The sequence below is a fragment of the Palaemon carinicauda genome, chromosome 43 (genome assembly GCF_036898095.1).
Source record: "Palaemon carinicauda isolate YSFRI2023 chromosome 43, ASM3689809v2, whole genome shotgun sequence".
In the NCBI taxonomy this organism is placed as follows: Eukaryota; Metazoa; Arthropoda; class Malacostraca; order Decapoda; family Palaemonidae; genus Palaemon; species Palaemon carinicauda.
This window is the reverse complement of record NC_090767.1, coordinates 26,689,166-26,711,803: the sequence shown is the minus strand read 5'-3', so window position 1 is coordinate 26,711,803 and position 22,638 is coordinate 26,689,166. Positions and strand designations below refer to the sequence as shown.

The 22,638-nt window shown below is 49.0% G+C and overlaps 1 long non-coding RNA gene across 1 annotated transcript in view; it reads left to right on the top strand.

Moving 5' to 3' along the window:
- Positions 1–22,638, top strand: part of LOC137633918 (uncharacterized) — a 52,082-nt gene that overhangs the window by 20,794 nt on the left and 8,650 nt on the right. Inside the window, exon 3 of the long non-coding RNA XR_011042347.1 lies at positions 2,029–2,164. This is a non-coding gene — a long non-coding RNA (uncharacterized lncRNA). The remainder of the gene's footprint in view (positions 1–2,028; positions 2,165–22,638) is intronic.

Genomic DNA, 22,638 nt, shown 5'->3' with positions numbered 1-22,638 from the left:
ACCTTCTTCATATCCTGACGAAGGTTCCGAGAGAGTTCCCTCAACTTCACAATTTACTCAGACAACCACATATGAACATCATTCACAAAGCCGTAGTATCCCTGTGACTTCACGCCTAGAGATTATCCAGCATCTCCTTCCTCAGAGAGGCTTTTTGCAACAGGTTGTGAAAAGGATGTCTGGATACCTGCGAAGGTCTTCCGCTTCAGTCTACCAGGCCAAGTGGACTTTCATCTGTGGTTGGTATCATGGAAAGGGGTATCTCTCCCCTTGATGCCACTATTCCAGCAATAGTGGAGTTCCTCGTTTACCTTCGGGAAGAAAAACTCCTCTCGGTCTCGGCGGTGAAAGGCTACTTCTCAGTAAGGCTGAAAGTAGTCAATATTTCCTCTTCGTTGGAATTTTCTCTCCTCATACAGAGTTTCGAGCTTATCTGCCCTCAGTGGGAAGTTATACCACATAGATGGAACGTGTTTCTTGTCTTCCGGTCCCTGAAGGGTGCCCCCTACAAACCATTACGCCAGGCATCAGATACCCACTTGACTCTGAAGAGAGTTTTCTTATTTATATTGGCCTCGGCCAAGAGAGTTAGTGAATTTCACAGTCTTTCATACGCCGTCTCCCATTCAAGGGGATGGGGGGAGGTAATGTTTGGCTTCGTCCCTGAGTTTATCGGCTACGCTACTCCCAGATTTAGGCCCTTCTGGATTTGGAGTCTTCATAATGTAACCGATGATCAAGATCAACTGTTACTTTGATCAGTGAGGAGTTTGAGGTACTCTCTCAAGAGAACAGCAGTAGCCCTCCCCCGAGTGTCAGCACGGAGAAGGTTAAGAGGAAGATCACCAAAAACACCATCTCTGCTTGGATTCACAGGGTCACTGATCTGGCCCTGAATCTCGATCCTCCTCCAGAGACGAGGCAACCCAGAGTTCATGACGTTAAGGGCATCAGCGCGTCCCTAGCGTTCAAGAAGAACTACTCTGTGATGCAGGTCTTACAAGCGGGCATGTGGAAGTGTCGGAATACCTTCACCGCCCACTACCTGTATAACGTGACCTACATGAACTGGAGACGTTCTCCATTGGCCCTGTGGTGGCCGCACAACAAGTGGTTTAGACACCTCAGGCTCCTTGAGGAACAAGTAGCAGATGGTTAAGGGCAAAGGTTACCCGGGATTAGTCTGGGATGAATGATAAGAATGACTGGCTCTTTGTCTCTTTCATTTTCCCCTCTCTTGGGAACAGCACCTACGGTCCTCGGCAAGTTGGCCTCATCTGTCTGCGGGTAAAACCATTTCCTTGTGTAACCAAACATAGAAATAATGCTTGCTGCATCCCCATACCCCTGGCGAGGTGGGATTGGGTAACGTCTATGGTTGATTCGAAGAGTCCTATGTTTCTGAGAAATCTTACCTAGACTAATCACACTGCTAGTTTCACACAATCACTTAGATTGCTCAGGCAGCTAAACAGGTTTTGCACAGATTTTAGTGAGGTATCAGGGTTTCTCCCTACAGGGAAAAACCCTGGGTCAAACACCAGCCAGTTGGTTTGGACTTCCACCCTCCTAAAGGGTGATTCTTCCTTTATAAAGAGCAAAATGGTTTGTATTTAATGTCGGAACAAATGACAAATTTGAAAGTAATTTCCATTTTTCCTAACGATACAAACCTTAATCTTGTACCCTTGTAAGTCCTGCTTGCAATCAAAAGTGACGAGACAACACCGGTGTGTGTGAGCAGGGTAGCAGGCTACCCCTCCACCCCCGCTAACCAATGGTGAGGTAGTTACACCTAGCTAAAAGTCTTATGGCTAGTCCTCCAGCTTCCCCGAAATTATAACCCTAATAAATACCTCAATGTTTGTATTGTTAGGAAAAGTACAAATTACTTGGAAATTTGTTATATCTATTATGTCCCCGTTCTTCAAACAAGGTGGAGTCGGGCAATGTATAGATTATGAACGGGCTCACCCCTACTCTGTACTTATCTATTCACCTCCCATTGAAATCTTTTACTCTTTCCAGCACTGATTGCCCAGGCTGTCATCCTACGAGGAAAGCGAGGTGTCAGGCTGCCTCTTGAGGAGCTCTTATGAAGCACATGAGGTCATCCTGGGACAGTAGCCAGCCAGTTGGTTTGAGGTTCTCAACCCACCTTAAGGTGAGTCTCCTACGTAAAGAACAGAAGGTTTGTATGCTGCACTGGAACAAATGACAATGGTTCCCTAACTGGAATACAAACCAACGCTATTTATGGGGGATATATAGGGGTATTACTTTCGGCAAGGCTGAAAGGAAAAGCCAATAGAATTCAGCGAGGGTTAACCAACCATACTGCTAGCTAGCGGAGGGAGGGGGGGGGGGTTTAGTATCTTCCTCTCTCAACTACACACCTGCGACTGTACTTTGCTTTTGGCTCGGAGGGAGAACGGTTGTTACTGCTCCTCCTCCTCACCAATTTGGACAGCCATTACTGATCACTTTTTTGTTTTTTCTTTTCAGTTTGTGTGTGCCTTCCCTGCCAGCCATGCGTACCTGCCCTGGGCTCGTCGATTGGCAAGTCAGCAGCCTGTTCTTCTCCAGCTCGTCAGCAGCCTTTGGCTGCACACCTGTCTCTTTCCTGTTGTTCCCCAACGACTTATCGCTCTCCAAAAGAGGAAAGCAAACGTCGCCAGACGTGCGCTCCTCACTGCTCGCCGATGCACTGATCGCTCAGATGATAGCCAACAGACGGATGCTCATGACTGGGCTACTATAGCACATCGGCTCCAAGAACCAGCCTCCCGATAGGTGCTAACGTTCGTTAGATCTCCAGCACTGATTTGAGCGTCGTCAATTGTGGGAAGAGAGGCCTGCAAGACCTTCTCCTCCTCGAGCTCTTGAACTCCCACCCGAGAGACGAAAGTCTCCTCCCCATCATTCACCGTTGCCTCGTTCTCCTCTCCGCAAATGCAGAACATCACGCTCGCCTGGAAGAGCGGAAAAAAGCAAGCTGCAGGAATTCAAGATTCCGAAGAGACCACCTTCACGGTCGATTCCTGTTGTTCGGAAGGAGACTGCAGCTCCGCATCCTCCCTCTAACTCCTCCTGGATGTCAGATAAGGCTCCCTTGTGGGGTCCCTCTTCGTCGTTCTATATAGGGTAACTTTCCGACAGTGCCACAATCGGTCTGCAGCCGTGATTTGCAAGATCATGTTTTATTCATAGTTTGTTGTTCTCTTTATATCAATACATTATGATTTTGAGTTTTTTATTCATAGTTTAATGTTATCTCTATGTTCCAAAATATTGAGTTTGGAACCTTGGTTAGGTCAGTAACCCAGGCCTTTACGGCAGGTATCCCACCTGCTTATCCTTCGGGAACTCCCAGGATTCCCCTGGAAGAATCTTTCTCTACATTTCCAGACCCACGGCGAAGATCCACGGTCCCTCCCCGTCAAGAAACTTTGGTTTCTTCTTCTCCCCTGAAGCGGAAAAGAGGAGTCCCTGATAAAGTACTGTAGCTTCATATAGGGTCAAGCTGACCCCCGTCAGGTCGTCCAAGGGGAAGTAAAGTGTTGCCATGCCCACTTCTCCTCACCCTCCTGCTCCTCACTCATCGATTCAGTCAGAGTTCTCTCTCTCAGGGAAGAGTCCTTATGTGACTCTTTCTGTCCTTTGCTCATTGAGGAAGTCCCACGAGACCACAGAGTAGTCTCGAAACCCATGGAAGAGTCCATCCTTCCCCCTACGGGTGACCAACAGAAGGTCGTTCCATCCAAACCTCGTGTGCTAGAGACTTTCTTCCCTCCGAGGAAAGAGTCTAAGGATTCAAAAACTCTGCCAAAGTCCTCATTGGGGATTACAAGACCTGCGGAGTGGGTCAAGCAGTCTACATTTGACCACTTCGATAACGACCACGACCCACCCCGAGGTGATGTATCGTGCGTGGAAGACAACGATTCGGCTGCCAGTCCTTCTTCAGAAGCTGAACAGAAAGAGTCAGAACATGGCATCCGGCAGGTTCTAGCTTGCATGAGTTCACTCAGTGGGTTGGCAGACCCATTGATGGCTCCTCAGGAGGGCAAGGTCATGGTCTTGGACCACGTCTTTGGCACTCGGAAGCTCCCAAGAACAGCGAAGGTCTCAGGGACTGAAGAGTGCCCGGCGTAAGGTGTCTGCCCAGCTCTCCGAGTCCTCTAGCTCTCTTCGATCAGGCTCATCCTTAAAACTACTGCAACATCTGAGTGTCCAGCAGAGAAATTTTTAAGAGGTCCTTGACGAGTGTCTCCCGGCCCTTAGAGGAACTTACGAAGGGGATCTCTCTAAAGAGACTCTTCGGGCTTCAAGTTGACTTCTCAGCTTCGGAAATTCTAAGCAAAGAGAAAGTGGCGAAGTATGCCATGCAGGCTACTTTTTGGCTGGATCTATGGTTGGGATCAGTGAGAAACCTGGTGCAAACAAAGGGTTTTTCCAAAGAAGACTCCCGGAAAGGGATGGAGACTTTCCTCCTGTCGGGTATTTGGACTATTGAGTTCGTTGCCCACCAAGTAGTGAACTTGTGGGCGAACGCCATCTTAAGGCTTAGAGATGCAATAATCGAGAGATTCCATTTCCAAGTCCCAAACTGCGAGATAGCGAAATTCCAAAACTCCTCTCTGAAGGGTTCCCCTTTGTTCAAGCTGGGGGATGTCGAGCGAGCTGCGGAGAGATGGAGGAAGTCCTACCAGGACTCCCTCCTCCATAGGACCTTGACATCCCGCCCCTACGGACTACGTTCTCTCCCGCAGACGAAACAACAGAAACCAACGCTGAACAGGACTGCGGCAACAGACAACAAGGTGTCTAAAAGCCCCTTACCTGTCAAGTCAAACAAGGCTCCAAGTAGTCCTGTGGAGGGAAGTATCCTAGAGGAGTCGGCCGTGGCCGCAAATGCTATGTGATTCCCCTGCTTGTCCACCAGTGGGGGAATGCCTGCATTGCTGCCCGAAGAGCTGGATGCAGCTTGGGGCCGAACCCTGGATAGTCTCCGTGATTAGTTCAGGGTATCGCATCCCGTTCACTCAATCTCTCCCCCCACTGATCAAGACACTAGTGTCAACTAGCTCCTATGCAAAGGATTCTGCAAAGAAGCTGGCTCTTCAGGCTGAAGTCCAGACCACGTTGAAGAAGAGCACTCTCTAAAAATTCCTCGGCGACTCCCCAGGCTTTTCCAGTCGACTCGTTTATGTGATAAAGGCGTCTGGAGGCTTGAGACCAGTCATCGACCTCTCAGCTCTGAACAAGTTTGTTAAACCTCGTTCAGCACGGATACTGTTTATTGGTTTGCGGACTGTGGCCAGATGTAGCACGCAGACTGCCTAGTGTCTGAATGCCAACCACACTCCAACATTCACTAAACAAAAAGATGATATGATGGAATAATCATAAACCTGGGTAAAAGGTAAACAATCAAGAGAGCTGGGCAATGGGCACCACCCCTCAATTTTTTATACTAGGCAAGGGGACCCAGCAAGAACCTGAAATTTCCCTATTATCTTTTTTTGGTTCCCCGTCTCTCTTTGCAGTGCTATGCATGAAGTTCTAAATAAGATGAGCAATATGCTTTCTAGGTAGCAGGTTTCCTCATTATATTTCAAGTTATTTGAATATTACAAATATTAGGAGAGAAAAAAATGTTACAAAGAAAAACAAACTTCAGGCTTGAACGGGGAATATCTTAGGTGAGGAAGTGCATTGAAATAGGATTAAAAAAAAATTATTCAAATAATTGAGAGAAAAACAAATTTCATATGTGAAAATACAGGTTTACAAAACCAGGAGAGATATATCTCTTTATACAGAACCTCTTTGGAATCAAAACTAAATATTTAATCTACATATACAAGTATAAATAAAGACCAACATAAGTGTAAATATTTGGGCTGAATTCAAATGCAATTTGACAGGTCACTTCAGCTAGGATCAAAGGGATTGTAAAACAATATTACCTATCTCTACATTCTCATTTTAACATCAGAAAGAGGCCCCTCCTCTAGATTGCATAGTCACACACACACAAAAAAAATAATTCATTCATTTTAAGTCAAACAAGGGGTAAGACCGCAGGACTTCATGTGCACCCTAGATCTAAAGGATGCATACTTCCAGATCCCAATCCATCCGTCTTCAAAGAAGTATCTCAAAATCACACTAGACAACAAGAAATACCAGTTCAAGGTACTGTGCTTCGGTCTTTCCACAGCACCTCACGTTTTCACGAGAGTGTTCACCCTAGTGTCATTTTGGGCTCACAGAATCGGCATCCGTCTCCTATGCTATCTGGAAGTGTGGCTGAGTGTAGCAGAATCGGTGGCGCCCTTTCTTCAGCACAGTTACAAACTTCTGGGACTTTGCCAAGATCTGTGAATCTTGGTTAACTCCAAGAAGTCATCTCTGCTTCCCTCTTAACGACTGGTATACTTAGGAATGATAATAGACACCAATCTTCACAAAGCCTTCCCATCACACGAGAGGGTAGTGAAGCTGAGGAAGGTTGCAAGACCTTTCCTCATACAAGAACTCCCACTCCTTGGGCACCTATCATCCATGGCCCATCTAGTTCTCAATGCCTGCCTGAGAGGATACGATCTCTCCAATAATGGCTAAAGTCCAACTGGAATGAGGCCTTCGTTTCCCCGGACATTGCGATCTCATGGGACCAGAAGAACGGACGGACTTCGAGTGGTGGGTAGCAGACGAGAATCTACTAAAGGGTGTCGACCTTCTTGTCCCTCCCCCAGGACTTGATGCTCTTCTCAGATACATCAAAAGAAGGGGTGAGGCCCCATGTGCTGCACCACACGACCTCAGGCCTCTGGTCAGAGTCAGAGAAGTACCTCCACATAAATCTCCTAGAGATGAAGGCTGTCTTTCTGGCCCTTCAACAGTTCCACTAGTACCTGGCAAGTCACTCTGGTGGTGATGAGCGACAACACCACAGTAGTGGCCTACATCAACAAACAAGGAGGTACTTTTTCACAGCAACTATCACATCTAGCAGTAGAGATACTGAGATGGGCCGAAATCCACTCGATACCACTATCGGCACGCTTCATTCCAGGCAAAAGGAATGTGCTTGCTGACAATCTGAGCAGAGCGTCTAAGATAGTGAGTACCGAGTGGTCTTTGGATCATCTAGTAGCCAACAAAGTCCTGACTTTGTGGGGTTCTCCGACTGTGGATCTGTTCGCAACGGCCCTGAACTTCAGGCTCCCGCTGTACTGCTCCCCAGCCCCTGACCCCAAAGCTCTCTGGCAAGATGCTTTCCAGCAACGGTGGGACAACATAGATGTTTACGCCTTTCCCCCGTTCAGTCTGATGAGGAGGGTACTCAACAAGACCAGAACATCGGTCAATCTTTCAATGACACTCATAGCTCCGCTATGGCATCACGTGGAATGGTTCCCGGACCTTCTGCAACTCCTAACGGAGCTACCAAGAGAGCTCCCTCCACGACACAATCTTCTCAAGCAACCACATGCCAACATCTTCCACAAAGCCGTAGCTTCGCTACGACTTCACGTCTGGAGACTGTCCAGCATCTCCTCTCTGAGAGAGGATTTTCGCAGCAAGTTGCTGTCAGGATGTCTGGACACCTGCGAAAGTCATCTTCAGCAGTCTACCAGGCAAAGTGGAAAGTCTTCTGTGATTGGTGTCGTGGAAGGGGTATCTCTCCACTTGATGCCACTATTCTAACAATAGCGGAGTTCCTCGTATATTTGCTTAAAGAAATGCGCCTTTCAGTCTCGGCAGTGAAAGGCTATCGCTCAGCCTTAAGTCTAGCCTTCAGGCTGAAAGGAATGGACATTTCTTCATTGCTAGAACTTTCTCTACTCATACGTAGTTATGAACTTACCTGCCCTCAGTCGGAAGTGAGACCTCCCCCTTGGAACGTGGTTCGAGTTCTCAGGTCTCTTTAGAGACCTCCCTATGAACCATTACGCCAGGAATCAGATCGCCGCCTAACCTGGAAGACAGTGTTCCTGCTAGCTTTGGCTTCGGCCAAGCGAGTCAGAGAACTTCATGGTCTCTCGTATGACATTGCCCATTCAAGGGGATGGGAGGAGGTAATGTTCAGCTTCGTCCCTGAGTTTATTACTAAGACTCAGAATCCTGGAGTAGCGGTTCCTCGATTCGACTCCTTCCGGATTTCTAGTCTCCGCTCTGTAACAGATGACCCAGACCATCTCTTACTATGCCCAGTAAGAGATGACCCAGACCATCTCTTACTATGCCCAGTAAGGAGTTTGAGGCTCTACCTCAAAAGAACAGCTGCAGTCCATCCTCATGTGTCAGCTCTATTCGTCAGCACAGGAAGGACTAAGAGGAGGGTCACCAAGAACACCATCTCTGCTTGGATTCGTAGGGTCATTGATCTGGCCTTGAATCCAGATCCTCCTCCGTCATGTCGCCCTAGAGCACATGATGTCAGGGGCATAGCTACGTCCCTGGCCTTCAAAAGAAATTTCTCTGTGAAGCAGGTCCTGCAAGCGGGGGTGTGGAAGCGTCAAACAATGTTCACAGCCCACTACCTGCAAGACGTGACCCACAGGAGGCTCGATATGTTCTCTATCGGCCCTGTGGTGGCTGCACAACAGCTGGTTTAAAACCTCAAGCTCCTTATTGGACAAGTAGCAGAAGGTTGAGGGCAATGTTACCCGGTTTTAGTCTGCATGAATGAAAATGTTTAACTGGCCCTTATTCTTTTCTTCATCATCCCCTCTCTTGGGGAAGGCAGCATCCTGGGTTCTCTGCATAGCTGACCTCAAACCACTGCAGGTAAACCATGCTCCCTTGTGTTCCTAGTATTAAGTTAATACTGTTACATCCCCCATACCCTGACGAGGTGGTATTGGGAAAGTCCTAGTCTACAAGTTTCCTTCTAAAGAACTTCAGAACAACTTCCTAGGACAAGTCACACTTCTTCATACTTTCACACACAGCTTGCGTAGGCCGCAGTCCTTGCGTAACAAGGTTCTAGCGAGGTGCAGGGGCTCTTTATTTCTTGGGTGCTTATACACTCGAATAACGAGCCCCCGGGTAAAGCCAAAATGCCAGACTGGGTTGGACGTTCACCCTTCCTAATGGGTGAGTCACCCCTATTAAATAGTGTGGTTTGTATTCCAGTTACGGAACAAATGACAAATTCGTAGATAATTTGTATTTTTCCTAACTATACAAACCTTAGCTATTTAACCAAACTTGCCCGCCAGCCCTATCCCCCTTGAAGTCCTTCCTCCAAGCAAAGTGAGCTCAAGCAGAGGTGTGTCTGAGGGGGAGCGGTAGTAAGCTACCCTCCCTACCCCCCGCTAACTAGCGGTGTGGGTAGTAAACCCTCGTTAGAAATTAAGGGGTTTTGACGAAGGAAAAACCTGTTTCTGGGGGAGAGACCTGTGTCGCCAGGTGAAAAGGTCCTTCTTGTCACTTTTCTGATATAAATATATTCCAAATATACCAGAGAAAGATAAAGCATTGGAATGCAGAGGTTACTACCCTCGCGTGAGCACCCTTTAGGGCGTCTTGTATAAAGAAAGGCCGTGTGATAACCACTATTCACAGGTCGTCTTCCATTTAGATGATTCCTTCGTCAATGTATTCAAGAAGGGTGTGCCGTTACAGCGGTCTCCACTGCACCAACCTGGATCATCCCACCGACGCCCGACACCAGCGCCACCTGACATCCTTCTGTATGTAATCCAACCAGGGCATGGAAGGAACGGGGTGGGAACAAACAGGGAAGGGTTTCACCGGGCGACACAGGTCTCTCCCCAGAAATAGATTTTTCCTTCGTCAAAATCCCTTTTCTGGTGAAAAGTTACAAGAGAATGCCTTCCAAGCTCAAACAAAACAATTAATAAAGGTAAAAGGAAAAAACCAATAAAAACTTGTAAACAGATTTACTAAATCAAAATTGGAACAGGGTTCCGCACATCTTAACACTAGGAATAGGAAAATATAACTGTAAACACGTGAAAGTATGCTTGAAAAATATTATATACACTGTATAAAAAAACAAAAGTTAACAAAAGGATGAACATAATTTAGGAATGACGTTCCAAAAGAGAATGATGCAGGGTAGCTGCATCTGTGCCACCGAGGTGAGAGGCATCGTGGTGAGAGGGGCAGGTAGAAGGGAGGAGGAGAGGATGATGGACGAAAAATGAAAATTAGGAGGAAATTTTAATCTGGTGAGATGAGACTCCCAGCTGCTATAGTAGGAAATTTTAGGGCCTGTATGTTTTTTAGATAGTGGCGTTTAAAGACCATAGGAGATTTCCAACCTGTATACTTTTTAAGATCATCAAAATTCATGTTCAGGAAATAATTAATTGAAGTGGCTACTGCCCGGATATCGTGTGTATGAGGAAAGGATTCCGGGTTAGCCTGTTTGATGAAGTAAAGTATTTACTGTCTAATACCTTGAATGGAGATAGTACCTCCCTGCTCTCTAATAAACAAGGGACCGGAGGAACGTGTGGCGGATCTAGCTAAAAAGGCCCTAAGAGTCACTACTGGACATAGCGAACTATCTTGTGGAAGGGGAATAATCTTCCAAGGGGACCATCTGTTTTGAGGGTCTTCATTTTTAGCTAGGAAACCTCTATCCAGGGAGAGCAGTACTTCTCCTGACGGGAGGAAATCTAGGTTCTCAGGGTTATGGGAGAGAGCTGCTAATTCTGAAATTCTGGCACCTGAGGCCATGGCTGTAAGAAATAGGGTTTTTCTAAGTAAAGAAATGTACAAGCAGGATTCATTATTGGTAGTTGATGCCAGTTTCAAAACATCGTTTAGAAACCATGAGACCCTTTGTGGACGGATAGAAGGTCTAAGCCGAGCACAAGCTTCAGGGATAGATGAAAAATAAGAATCTGCTAAATTAAACTTGAAGCCAACCTGAAAAATCTTTTTCAGGCTGACTTAATCGTAGTGATAGTACTAGCGGCTAGACCTTTTTCGAACAGAGTTCTGAAAAATGAAATGGCCAAATTTGGGGTCATCTGAAGAATGTCTGAATTCTTTAAAAAGTCCGCTAATTTCTCAACAGCCGAATCATATTGCCTAAAAGTTGAGTCCTTTTTGTCAGATTCAATGAATAGGACATTGTCTGGATCGATATTTGCATCTTTATTAGCTGCAAATTTCATGAAGTCCACAAAGTTAGGGTTTGGACTATTCTTGAGGAAGCGGACACAGTCTGTGTTTGGACTACCTGTGTCAATTTCGGGTGTGGGATCCGTTTGGGACGGAGTTTCAGCTCTAATAGGAGCGGAAACCAGTTGCTTTTGGGCCAGTTGGGTGTTACTAACGCTACTGTTCCTTTGAAAGATCGTAGTTTGTGTAATACCTTCATCAGAAGATTTACTGGAGGGAACAGATAAATCTTCTGCCAGAGGTTCCAGTCTAGAGTTAATGCGTCCATGGCAAAGGCCTGAGGGTCCAGGTTGGGGGCTATGTAGCAAGGGAGTTTGTGATTGAAGCTTGTCACAAACAGGTCTACCTGGAGATCCGGCACTAGTCTGGATATCCACCGGAACGAATTCATGTCTAGGGACCATTCCGATTCTAGTGGTGTGGTTCTGGATAAGGCATCCGCTATAACATTTTTTACTCCTGCCAGGTGCGTAGCTGACAGGAACCAATTTCTTTTTGCTGCCAAGGTGAAAATCATTACTAGAACCTGATTCAGATTGTGAGATTTTGATCCTCCTCTGTTTATGCAGTGGACTAACACTGAATTGTCTGAGACTATCCTCACTTGACTTGTCTTGTGATGAGACAACCGTTTCAAGGTTAGGAGTACTGCCATTGCTTCCAACACATTTATATGAAATTGTTTCATAACGAGGGACCAGGACCCCTGAAACATCTGGTGTTGGGAGTAACCCCCCCAACCACTGAGTGACGCGTCTGTATGAATCGTCACTTGGGGTGGGGGAAACTGCAGAGGAACTGATTTGGCCAGATTCTTTGGGTCCGACCATGGAAGAAGTCTCTTTATTAGTACAGAGGGGATTGTTGAGACTTTGTCTCTTAAATGTATTTTTGCTCTCTTCCTCCAAACTCGGTTGATGTCCTTGAGTTTGGCTTTTAGGAGGACGTCTGTTACTGAGGCAAATTGTAGTAAGCCGAGGATTCTCTCTAAAGATCGCTTTGTTATCTCTTTGTTTTTGATAAACCGTTTTGTCATTGATGCTATCTCCTTGACTTTCTTGGAAGGAAGGGATAGTTTGTGATCTATTAGGACCCAACGAATACCCAGCCATTCGAACTGACTTGCTGGGAGTAGCCGGGATTTCTTCAGATTCACCTGAAAACCTTGGTTTTGAAGTAACCGGATCACTTTGGATGTTGCTTCGCGACATTCTTGGACTGTATTTGCCCAAATGAGCCAATCGTCCAAGTAGGCTACCAACATTATTCCTTGGTTCCTGAGTTGTTGCAATATTGTCTCCCCCAATATCCTGAGAGCAATGCTGAGGCCGAAGGGCATCACTTTGAATGCGTAGGATTTCCTGCCTAGCCGGAAGCCTAGGTAGGGAGAGAAGTTTCTCGCTACTGGAACATGATAGTAGGCGTCGGTAAGATCTATAGAGGTGGTGACGGCCCCACGGGGAAGTAAGGTCCGTACCTGAGAGACAGTCAGCATACGGAACCTGTCGCAAAGAATGTAGGAATTCAGTTTGGACAGGTCCAGAATTACTCTGTGTGGAAGAATTCTTCTTTGGGACAGTAAACAGACGTCCCTGAAATTTTAGTTTTCTTACTCTCTTTATAGCATTTTTCTGTAGGAGATCTTTGGTGTATTCTTGCAGAACTGGGGTGGGAGTCTGAAAGAAGTTCACTGGCAGAGGTGGAGACCCCTTTTTCCACTTCCAGCCCAGACCTTTGGAAACAATGCTGTGCGCCCAAGGGCTGAAGGTCCATTGGTCTCGAAACCGGTACAATCTCCCTCCTACCCGGTCCGTCTCACTGGTTGTGGGTTGGTTTGAACCCTCTACCTCCTGTTGTGCCTCTGGATCTAGCACCGCCGCGCTGGCGGGACTGGCCTCGAGCCCTGTTACCGTCGGACTGTTTAGGGTATCCTCGAAAGGCCCTGGTAGACTCGTAAGCCGGATTGAAGGCTGGGGAGGACATCCACGTTGCAGTGGAGGATGATTGTCCACCTTGAGGTGCGGGGACGATCATAAACTGTTGGGGCGGAGCTGCTCTCGACGTTGAGGGAGTTGACGTCTGGACTAGAGGGATACGTTGTTGACCACGAGCAGCTTTGTAAGAGGTAAAGAATTTCTGTTTCTTCTTAGGGTTTTGGTGCTTCATCGCCGGGTCCAATTTACGCTTAGAAGATAGACCCCAGCGCACCCGAAGGTTCTGATTAGCTCTGGCGGTCTCTTGAAGCACCTTGTCCACTTCTTCCTGAGGGAAAAGGTTTGTACCCCAACAGGAAGCCCTAATCAGTCTGTTAGGTTCGTGCCTAATAGACGCTTCTGCCAGGACATATTTCCTGTAGTTTTTCCTTGCTGAAGAGAAATCATGGAGGTCCAGTTGAAAGGACTGTAACAGACTTTTCGCCAATACTTTGAAGATCTGTTCCTCTTTGTATATGGAAGCCACCAACTCTAATGATGTTAAAGCGTTGATGGATCTAGCCAGTCTCGATCTTGCTTCGTATTCTGATTTAAGCATGTTTTCCGGCAACTTTGGTAGCTTCTCTGAAAATAAGGAGGAAGCACAATCCGGATCTATTTTGCTGACCGTGAAGGTCAACGGAGCATCACGCCAGAAATCCCTAGTGGCTGGCATGAGAAGAGAGGTAGCATCCGTCTCTTTTTGATGGTTGGCATGGGAAGGTCCTCCTGAACTGCTTGGAGCGTTAGCTCCGCAACCTTATCCGCGAAAGGAGAAGGGATATCCTGGGGCGTGGTAAAAATAGTATACGACCCTTTATGAGGAGTCAACTTGGTGTTAGTACAGCCCCAGTCCGATAAGGTACGAGCAGACAGCTTGGGCCTGTTCTTTCGGAAAGATGACTGTTTCCTTGGGGACCTTGTCCATTCTGACCAGAGCGTTCTCCGTCAAACGCACAAACCCGTTGAAGGGAAACCGGAGATCCTCTGGGTAAAATTCCAGGTCTGATAGGGGTCGAGTACCTAGACCTTCAATGGTAAGAGTACCATCTAAATAAGGGGCATGAAGAGCAAACCGCCAAGGGTTGTTCTTGTTGAACGGCGGAAGCTTTGAAGTATCTGGGACTGCAGCCGGAGCTGTTTGAGATCCGGAGTGGAGCAGTCCTGCGATCATGTCCCTAATGGGTTTTAGTTGCTCCGCCACTAAGGCAGATACTGACTGAGAGTCAGTAGGGGGGTTTGGGGTAAGAGAATACATTCTCTGCTCTAACCTCCCTGAACCTGGACAGCAGATTGTCCGTAAAGAGGTCTTTTGTCTTGCTCCGTCTTCTTTGACCTAGCGGATTTACTCCTCTGTCCTTTAGAAGGAGGAGGAGCCTTGGCAGCTGGTAAAGGGTCAGGCGAAGACGACGGCCCAGGGACCGGAGACAATGCTGTTGATGTTGACGGGGTTGGCTTTGAAGTCTTAGATGAAGGTTTAGAAGCTTTTAAGGGCTTAACCTTGGGACGAACTGATAGAGATCCTTCCCAAGGTGAAGCAGCGGGCTTGTCAAAGCCTAGGAAGGAGGAAGAAGAAGAAGGAGTTGGAGAGAAAAAGGAACCTGCCGTATCCTCTGCACCACTAACCTGCTCGTCCATCGGTTCTAGATGGATGTCCAAAGAAGCGACGTTTCCTGACGAAAGCTGTTCTTCAGACGGTGGGGCCATGGTAGAACGAATGGCGTCGATGATAGGGGCAGCTACTTCTTTCTCCACGGCCGCCGACGGAGAGCCAGGGAATAGGCGAGATGCCATGTCGCCGTCTAAGACGTAAGGGCAACCTTGGGGGGCGTTACGGCCAAAACCGGAGACCCACTGCCGGAGACTTGCCTTGGCCGTCTTCAGGTCTTCTTCGTCCGCCTGAAAGAGGGAATAGGATATAATTTCGAACGAACTAAAGGAAAAAGATTGTTTATATCAATAAATTAGAAAATTGGATATGAACAACTGTTTCCAATTTTATCCATCATTCAGTAAAGTTGAAATTTGAAACTTGAATGAGAATGACTATATCAAATCTTACCTCGTCATTCAGGAGAATTGAAGTCATCTCAAAGCAGAGCGAGCATGACTCCGGGAACCAAACCATATAAGGAGTTTGGCCCTCCTCCAGGCCGAAGGAAATCGCACAGTGAGCGTGTGATCGGCAAACATCATGGCCCACCGGGTCGCTGAATGCTGCCGGACAACCTTTGAAGGCGCAGCGGGCTTTCTGTAATATAAAGGTTTATTATAAGTACACCGTCTCCTTTTTAAAATATTTAGACTTAAGATAATGGGTATGCAAGCAACACATGACATGCATAAAGGAGACTAGTTCTAGCTAGTCGCCACCCTAAAGGAGAGAATGTACTGTAGTTTAAGAATACTAAAGGTATGGCATTAGGGTTCAAAATTCCCCTCCATTGCGCCCCGGAGGTCCGGGGAGCGTCGGAGTAAAGCCTAGCTTGGCTAGATAAACATAAAAACAAAATCTAGTGCAGTATTCAAAATTAGGGTAGATATTTCTACTCCGTTGTACACCGGAGATCCGGTGGACGAGCGGAGAGAGTGGTAAAAGCTGTCGCAAAATAAATAGTAATGGATATACTTGAAAACAATAGTGTCGTGCATTTCCGGGAGGACCGAATGGACGGAGAAGGATACTGGGGCCAGAGCAAGTATCCAAACAAAACCGGGAAACCTGACGAGGGGAGAAGCTCCCAGTCGTCGGGGATCACCGGAGGTGAGTAACAGGTGATTATACGGACATAAAATAATACTAGCGTTCCCTGCTGAAACCTCTATGCTGACGGAGATCCAACGGCGGAGCTCCGGCGTGGGGCTCCGTGAAACTCATAAGGAAAGAGACAAGTGTCCAGTCCCCTCTATCCCCAAGCCATAGCGGGGGAGATGGGGAGGGACTGAGGGAAGAGGGGGAACGGAGGTGGCGGCTTGGAGAGCAGGCCATGAATGTCCCTTATAGGGGATCCTAACCTAAGTAGGGATAATAATAGGACTGGCTCTAGCAAGACTGAACTGCAAACGCTATAAAATAATCAAAACTGAACTAGAGTAAATAGGAGGAGATAGGGTAACCTTAGACAAAGAAATAATAAATAAATAATTATAAACGAGAGAGGGGGAGAAACCAGCCTCTAAAGAGCAGGTGGAATCTAATTCCAAGTAGCCTACGTGTATTAGGCTAACTGAGCTAAAAGGGAACAGAGGGAAACTCCAGCCTCTCTCTCGCTAAGGTTACCTCGACTCAATCCTAGTAAATAAATAGAACCCAAAGTGAGAAAACACTAGTACACTAGCGCAAAAATGACCTGTCCGTTGAAGTACAAAGGTCTTAAAAACGTGGAATTAGCGAAGAAGAGAGGACATGACGGCCAGGATAGAAAGGGAAATTCCTTTCCAGGGTAATGATAACGTAAAGTTAAAAGAACACATCAGAATGTGAAAAACAAAAACAGGTCTGGACTCTATTCTTCGCTAAAGCTGAAAGTAACAACGGGACTCGGAAGCGACTCATGTTCAACAAAAATGAACCAAAAGGGGCTACATAATAACTAAAAAAGAGGTTCAGATGAAAACTTAATTGGGCAATTGAACCTTGAACATGAGTAGTAAATGAATACCCGATAAATATAAATATATATATATCCCAACACTAACGGGAAAAACAACACAAGCTGTGACGCGCTAATGGCTGCCCATGGCCGAAGCCTGCACTAACAAACAACGTGCAAAACGCGAGTAAAAGGTAAAATACCATAACACTGAGTATGAAAACAGAATCTAGGGTACTTAACATTGGTGCAGGGGTAAGGAGAGCCTCAGCCATCTCGAAAATAATCCAAAAGAGCACAAAAACAACAGACACAAAGCAAAGGTAGCAATGCTTCACGAGTCCAAAAAGAAGGATGTCAGGTGGCGCTGGTGTCGGGCGTCGGTGGGGTGATCCAGGCTGGTGCGGTGGAGACCGCTGTAACGGCACACCCCTCTTGAATATATTGACCACTATTCACAACCTGTGAATAGTGGTTATCACACGGCCTTTCTTTATACACGATGCCCTAAAGGGTGCTCGCGCGAGGGTAGTAACCTCTGCATTCCAATGCTTTACCTTTTTCTGGTATATTTGAATATATTTATATCAGAAAAGTGACAAGAAGGACCTTTTCACTGGCGAACACAGGTCGACCCAGAAAATGGCTCGTCATTTCAGCTAGGCGAACACAGGTCGACCCAGAAAATGGCTCGTCATTTCAGCTAGGCCAAAAGTAATAACCCTATTAAATAGCTAAGGTTTGTATAGCTAGGAAAAATACAAATTATCTACGAATTTGTCATATTTGAGATCTTCTCATAGAACCTTGAGTTCTTTATATACTGTAGACCCTTCTGCTGCAAAACCCTAGTTAGTGAGGCAGAATACTGAGTTGGTAGCCTGAATCCTAACATCTTTTCACTTGGTGAAGTAACAGAGCTGAAGCAACCTCATATTGCATATGTGGATGGATTATTATATTGTATGATTCTCATAAAACAAAAGGTATTTGTTGAAGTTTTGACAAAAGCTTATCAGTTGCATCATGTTTCAGGTGGTAGTCCACATAATTTTCCTGTAAGCTCGGCTTTCACGGTTTAACTCATTATGGTGTAAATGTAGGCGTCGCCAACAAATTTGTTTAAAATCTTTTCTTTACTTGGAATATGTTGTGTTTTGAATACCGTAAAGTCATTTAAACCTCAAAAATTTGCGTATAACCTCCAACTATTATCCGAGAGGTAGAAAGCTCAATAATATTTTTTCAACTTTTATAACCTTTCAGTGAATATGAGCAGGAAAGAGTTCTTACTAGGATATCACAAGTTAGATTAATACTGTACCAGACTTTATTGTTCAAGTTTGACCACATTCACTTGAAAAGATATCAAATTCAAACATAAGTTTTACTAATTCTTCATTTAGATGCTTACCTAAATCTGGTGTAGGGCTGTAATCTGAAGGATTACAATTTTCTAAATTTTCTAAGGCTCTGAAGTCATCTTTGCCACCAGCATCAACAAAAATAATTTGTTCCGTAACCGAAATACATACCTTAGCTATTTACAGAGGGTTACCTTTTAGCGCAGCTGAAATGGCGAGCCATTAGAATTTAACGAGGGTGTATTACCCCCGCGCTAGTTAGCGGGGGGGGGGGGGGGAGTGGTAGCTAGCTACCCCTCCCCCCCCCCTCACACACAGATGAATGCTCACTTTCACTTTTGGCTCGGACTGTGACAGACGTCTCTGTCTTGGTCCTCTCTTGGCAGCCATTGTTTGTTTTGTCTTTACTTAATCGCTTACTTTTCATTTACTCAATATATATGTAAACATGTTTTCATGTTTGTATTTATATTTGAGTATAGAAATAAGTAAGTTTCCTTTTCAGAGTTGTGTGTGTAGTGTAGGATATCTACGTGGAGTCCTCGGCAGTTAGGCCACCACAGCGTAATTTTATGGGTGGCGATCGAGTTTGACTTATGTCTTTCTCTCTCTCTCTCTTGAGATCGTTCACCCTTTTACTACGTGTTACTACGCCCTTGTAGCTTCCTTTCCGTGTGGGGGGGGGTTGCTACGCCGTACATTTGTCTCAATTAGTTTATGAATCTAATTGTAGTTGTTTTTTTCAGTTTGTAGAACGATTCCTTTCGGGGTTTTCGTTCTTTCTTTAGTGCTCATTCGTTTTTAAATTACATAATTACATAGTTACATAATTATAATTGTTATAATTCTGTTTTGGTTACAGCTCTCCTTCCGTGAGTGTAAGTGGTTGTGAGGGCACGTGCCTGTTGTGTAATTCTTGTTTCCTTTCCCTCGGGATTCCTCTTCGAAGCCTTCCCGGGGGAATGAATGTGTACTAATATTATTTGTTTTATTTTTTTACAGTTATCGATCTAGTTCGTTTCTGTAATATGGCAACGGTGTGAGCTGTCTTGTTGAGTCCTGGGGATTCGGCTGTTGCTGCCTCCCCCCTTGTATTTTTTTCAGGGGCGTGTCTCCTTCTACTGGAAGTACTCCCGTGACGAAGGACAGCTCTCCAGTTCATTTTAGAACTCTCAGGAGGCTTGCCTCCTTGGGCGGGTAACTTTCCTTCCGAGGGAAGCTTTTCCTGTCCAGGCTTGAGTTTTTCCCCTTTTGGGGGGTTCTTCTCTTGCCTTTTTTTCGTGCGACTATGCTCTTGGTGCTGAGCGGTCACACCTGCAGTTTCGCTCAAGGGGCTGGGCAACTGCAGGAGCTCCTCTTCGGAGGATTGCTCCTTTTAGGTCACTGGCTGACCAGTCTCTTCTACGAAGTGTTTCTCTTTCGTTCACGAGAGAGTACACTCATAGAGACTCCTCTTAGGAGGTTTCTTCTGTTGCTGTTGGCCTCCCTCGCCGTAAGGCCCACCGTCCGTTTAAATCTCCGTTTGCAGCCTAGAACTCCTTTTTCTCGATCTTCCGCCTTGGTGCAGATGGACAGCAGTCTGATCTCGTCTTCCGACGGGCAACGGTCTTCCCGACGGACAACGGTCTTCCCGACGGACAGCGGTCTTCCGACGGACATCAGTCTCCCGGCGGACAACGATCCCTTCGGGACAAAGGGTTGTCTCCCACGGGGGTTCTTCCCTTGCGTGTCAGGGTTTCCCTGCGCGCCCTTCTGCTGTGTTCTCTCCTGCTCCTGCTCAGTGTTAGCGCACAGGCGCTCTTCTGCTCATCAGCGCTCTCCTGTTCGTCAGCGCTTTCATGATGATCATCCCTGCTGTTCCTGTTGGTTCCTGTTACGCGCCCTGTGCGCCCACGTTCGCCCTCGCTATCTAGAACTTCGGTTCAGGTCGGGGTCAAGGACTCTTCTTCTATACGCAGGCTTCCACGCGTAGCCTTCTGCTCGTCAGCGATCATCACCTCGTCAGCGATCATCACCTCGTCAGCGATCATCACCTCGTCAGCGATCATCACCTCGCCAGCGATCACCTGTCTCTCGGCATTCTCCGGATCGCCCGCGTGTGTTACAGCCGGCACGCCAACGTTCTCCAACACTTCTGAAGGAACATGGTTCGCCAGCTACTAGCTCACCTGCGCATGCTGATCGCCATCGCGCGACCCTCGACTGCGGATGCTGATCGCCACCGCGCGACCCTCGACTGCGGATGCTGATCGCCACCGCGCGACCCTCGACTGCGGATGCTGATCGCCACCGCGCGACCCTCGACTGCGGATGCTGATCGCCACCGCGCGACCCTCGACTGCGGATGCTGATCGCCATCGCGCGACCGCACACCTGCGGATGCTGATCGCCATCGCGCGACCGCACACCTGCGGATGCTGATCGCCATCGCGCGACCGCACACCTGCGGATGCTGATCGCCATCGCGCGACCGCACACCTGCGGATGCTGATCGCCATCGCGCGACCGCACACCTGCGGATGCTGATCGCCATCGCGCGACCGCACACCTGCGGATGCTGATCGCCATAGCGCGACCCTCGACTGCGGATGCTGATCGCCATAGCGCGACCCTCGACTGCGGATGCTGATCGCCATCGCGCGACCCTCGACTGCGGATGCTGATCGCCATCGCGCGACCCTCGACTGCGGATGCTGATCGCCATCGCGCGACCCTCGACTGCGGATGCTGATCGCCATCGCGCGACCCTCGACTGCGGATGCTGATCGCCATCGCGCGACCGCACACCTGCGGATGCTGATCGCCATCGCGCGACCGCACACCTGCGGATGCTGATCGCCATCGCGCGACCGCACACCTGCGGATGCTGATCGCCATCGCGCGACCGCACACCTGCGGATGCTGATCGCCATCGCGCGACCGCACACCTGCGGATGCTGATCGCCATCGCGCGACCGCACACCTGCGGATGCTGATCGCCATCGCGCGACCGCACACCTGCGGATGCTGATCGCCATCGCGCGACCGCACACCTGCGGATGCTGATCGCCATCGCGCGACCGCACACCTGCGGATGCTGCTCGCCATCGCGCGACCGCACACCTGCGGATGCTGCTCGCCATCGCGCTATCGTCTACCCTGCGGATGCTGCTCGCCATCGCGCTATCGTCTACCCTGCGGATGCTGCTCGCCATCGCGCTATCGTCTACCCTGCGGATGCTGCTCGCCATCGCGCGACCCTCAACTGCGGATGCTGCTCGCCATCGCGCGACCGCCCTCCTGCGCATGCTGCTCGCCATCGCGCGACCGCCCTCCTGCGCATGCTGCTCGCCATCGCGCGACCGCCCTCCTGCGCATGCTGATCGCCATCGCGCGACCGCCCTCCTGCGCATGCTGATCGCCATCGCGCGACCGCCCTCCTGCGCATGCTGATCGCCATCGCGCGACCGCCCTCCTGCGCATGCTGATCGCCATCGCGCGACCGCCCTCCTGCGCATGCTGATCGCCATCGCGCGACCGCCCTCCTGCGCATGCTGATCGCCATCGCGCGACCGCCCTCCTGCGCATGCTGATCGCCATCGCGCGACCGCCCTCCTGCGCATGCTGATCGCCATCGCGCGACCGCCCTCCTGCGCATGCTGATCGCCATCGCGCGACCGCCCTCCTGCGCATGCTGATCGCCATCGCGCGACCGCCCTCCTGCGCATGCTGATCGCCATCGCGCGACCGCCCTCCTGCGCATGCTGATCGCCATCGCGCGACCGCCCTCCTGCGCATGCTGATCGCCATCGCGCGACCGCCCTCCTGCGCATGCTGATCGCCATCGCGCGACCGCCCTCCTGCGCATGCTGATCGCCATCGCGCGACCGCCCTCCTGCGCATGCTGATCGCCATCGCGCGACCGCCCTCCTGCGCATGCTGATCGCCATCGCGCGACCGCCCTCCTGCGCATGCTGATCGCCATCGCGCGACCGCCCTCCTGCGCATGCTGATCGCCATCGCGCGACCGCCCTCCTGCGCATGCTGATCGCCATCGCGCGACCGCCCTCCTGCGCATGCTGATCGCCATCGCGCGACCGCCCTCCTGCGCATGCTGATCGCCATCGCGCGACCGCCCTCCTGCGCATGCTGATCGCCATCGCGCGACCGCCCTCCTGCGCATGCTGATCGCCATCGCGCGACCGCCCTCCTGCGCATGCTGCCCGACCATCGCGTCGGCATAACACAATGCTCCATCGCCAACCTGCGCGTTAGCGCTCACCAGCTCACCACCGATCGCTTGTTGATCCATATCGCCAGCGGTCTTCCTCGCCCACGCGGCAGCGCGTTTCCTCGCCATCGCGCTAAAGCTTGCGTTCGCCGCCTCGGACTCACGCTCATCCACCTGCCCACCCTCACGACCGCTCGCCTGCGCGCCCGCGCGACCGCTCGCCTGCGCGACCGCTCGCCTGCGCGACCGCTCGCCTGCGCGACCGTTCGCCTGCGCGCCCGCGCGACCGCTCGCCCGCGCGCCCGCTCGCCCGCGCGCCCGCT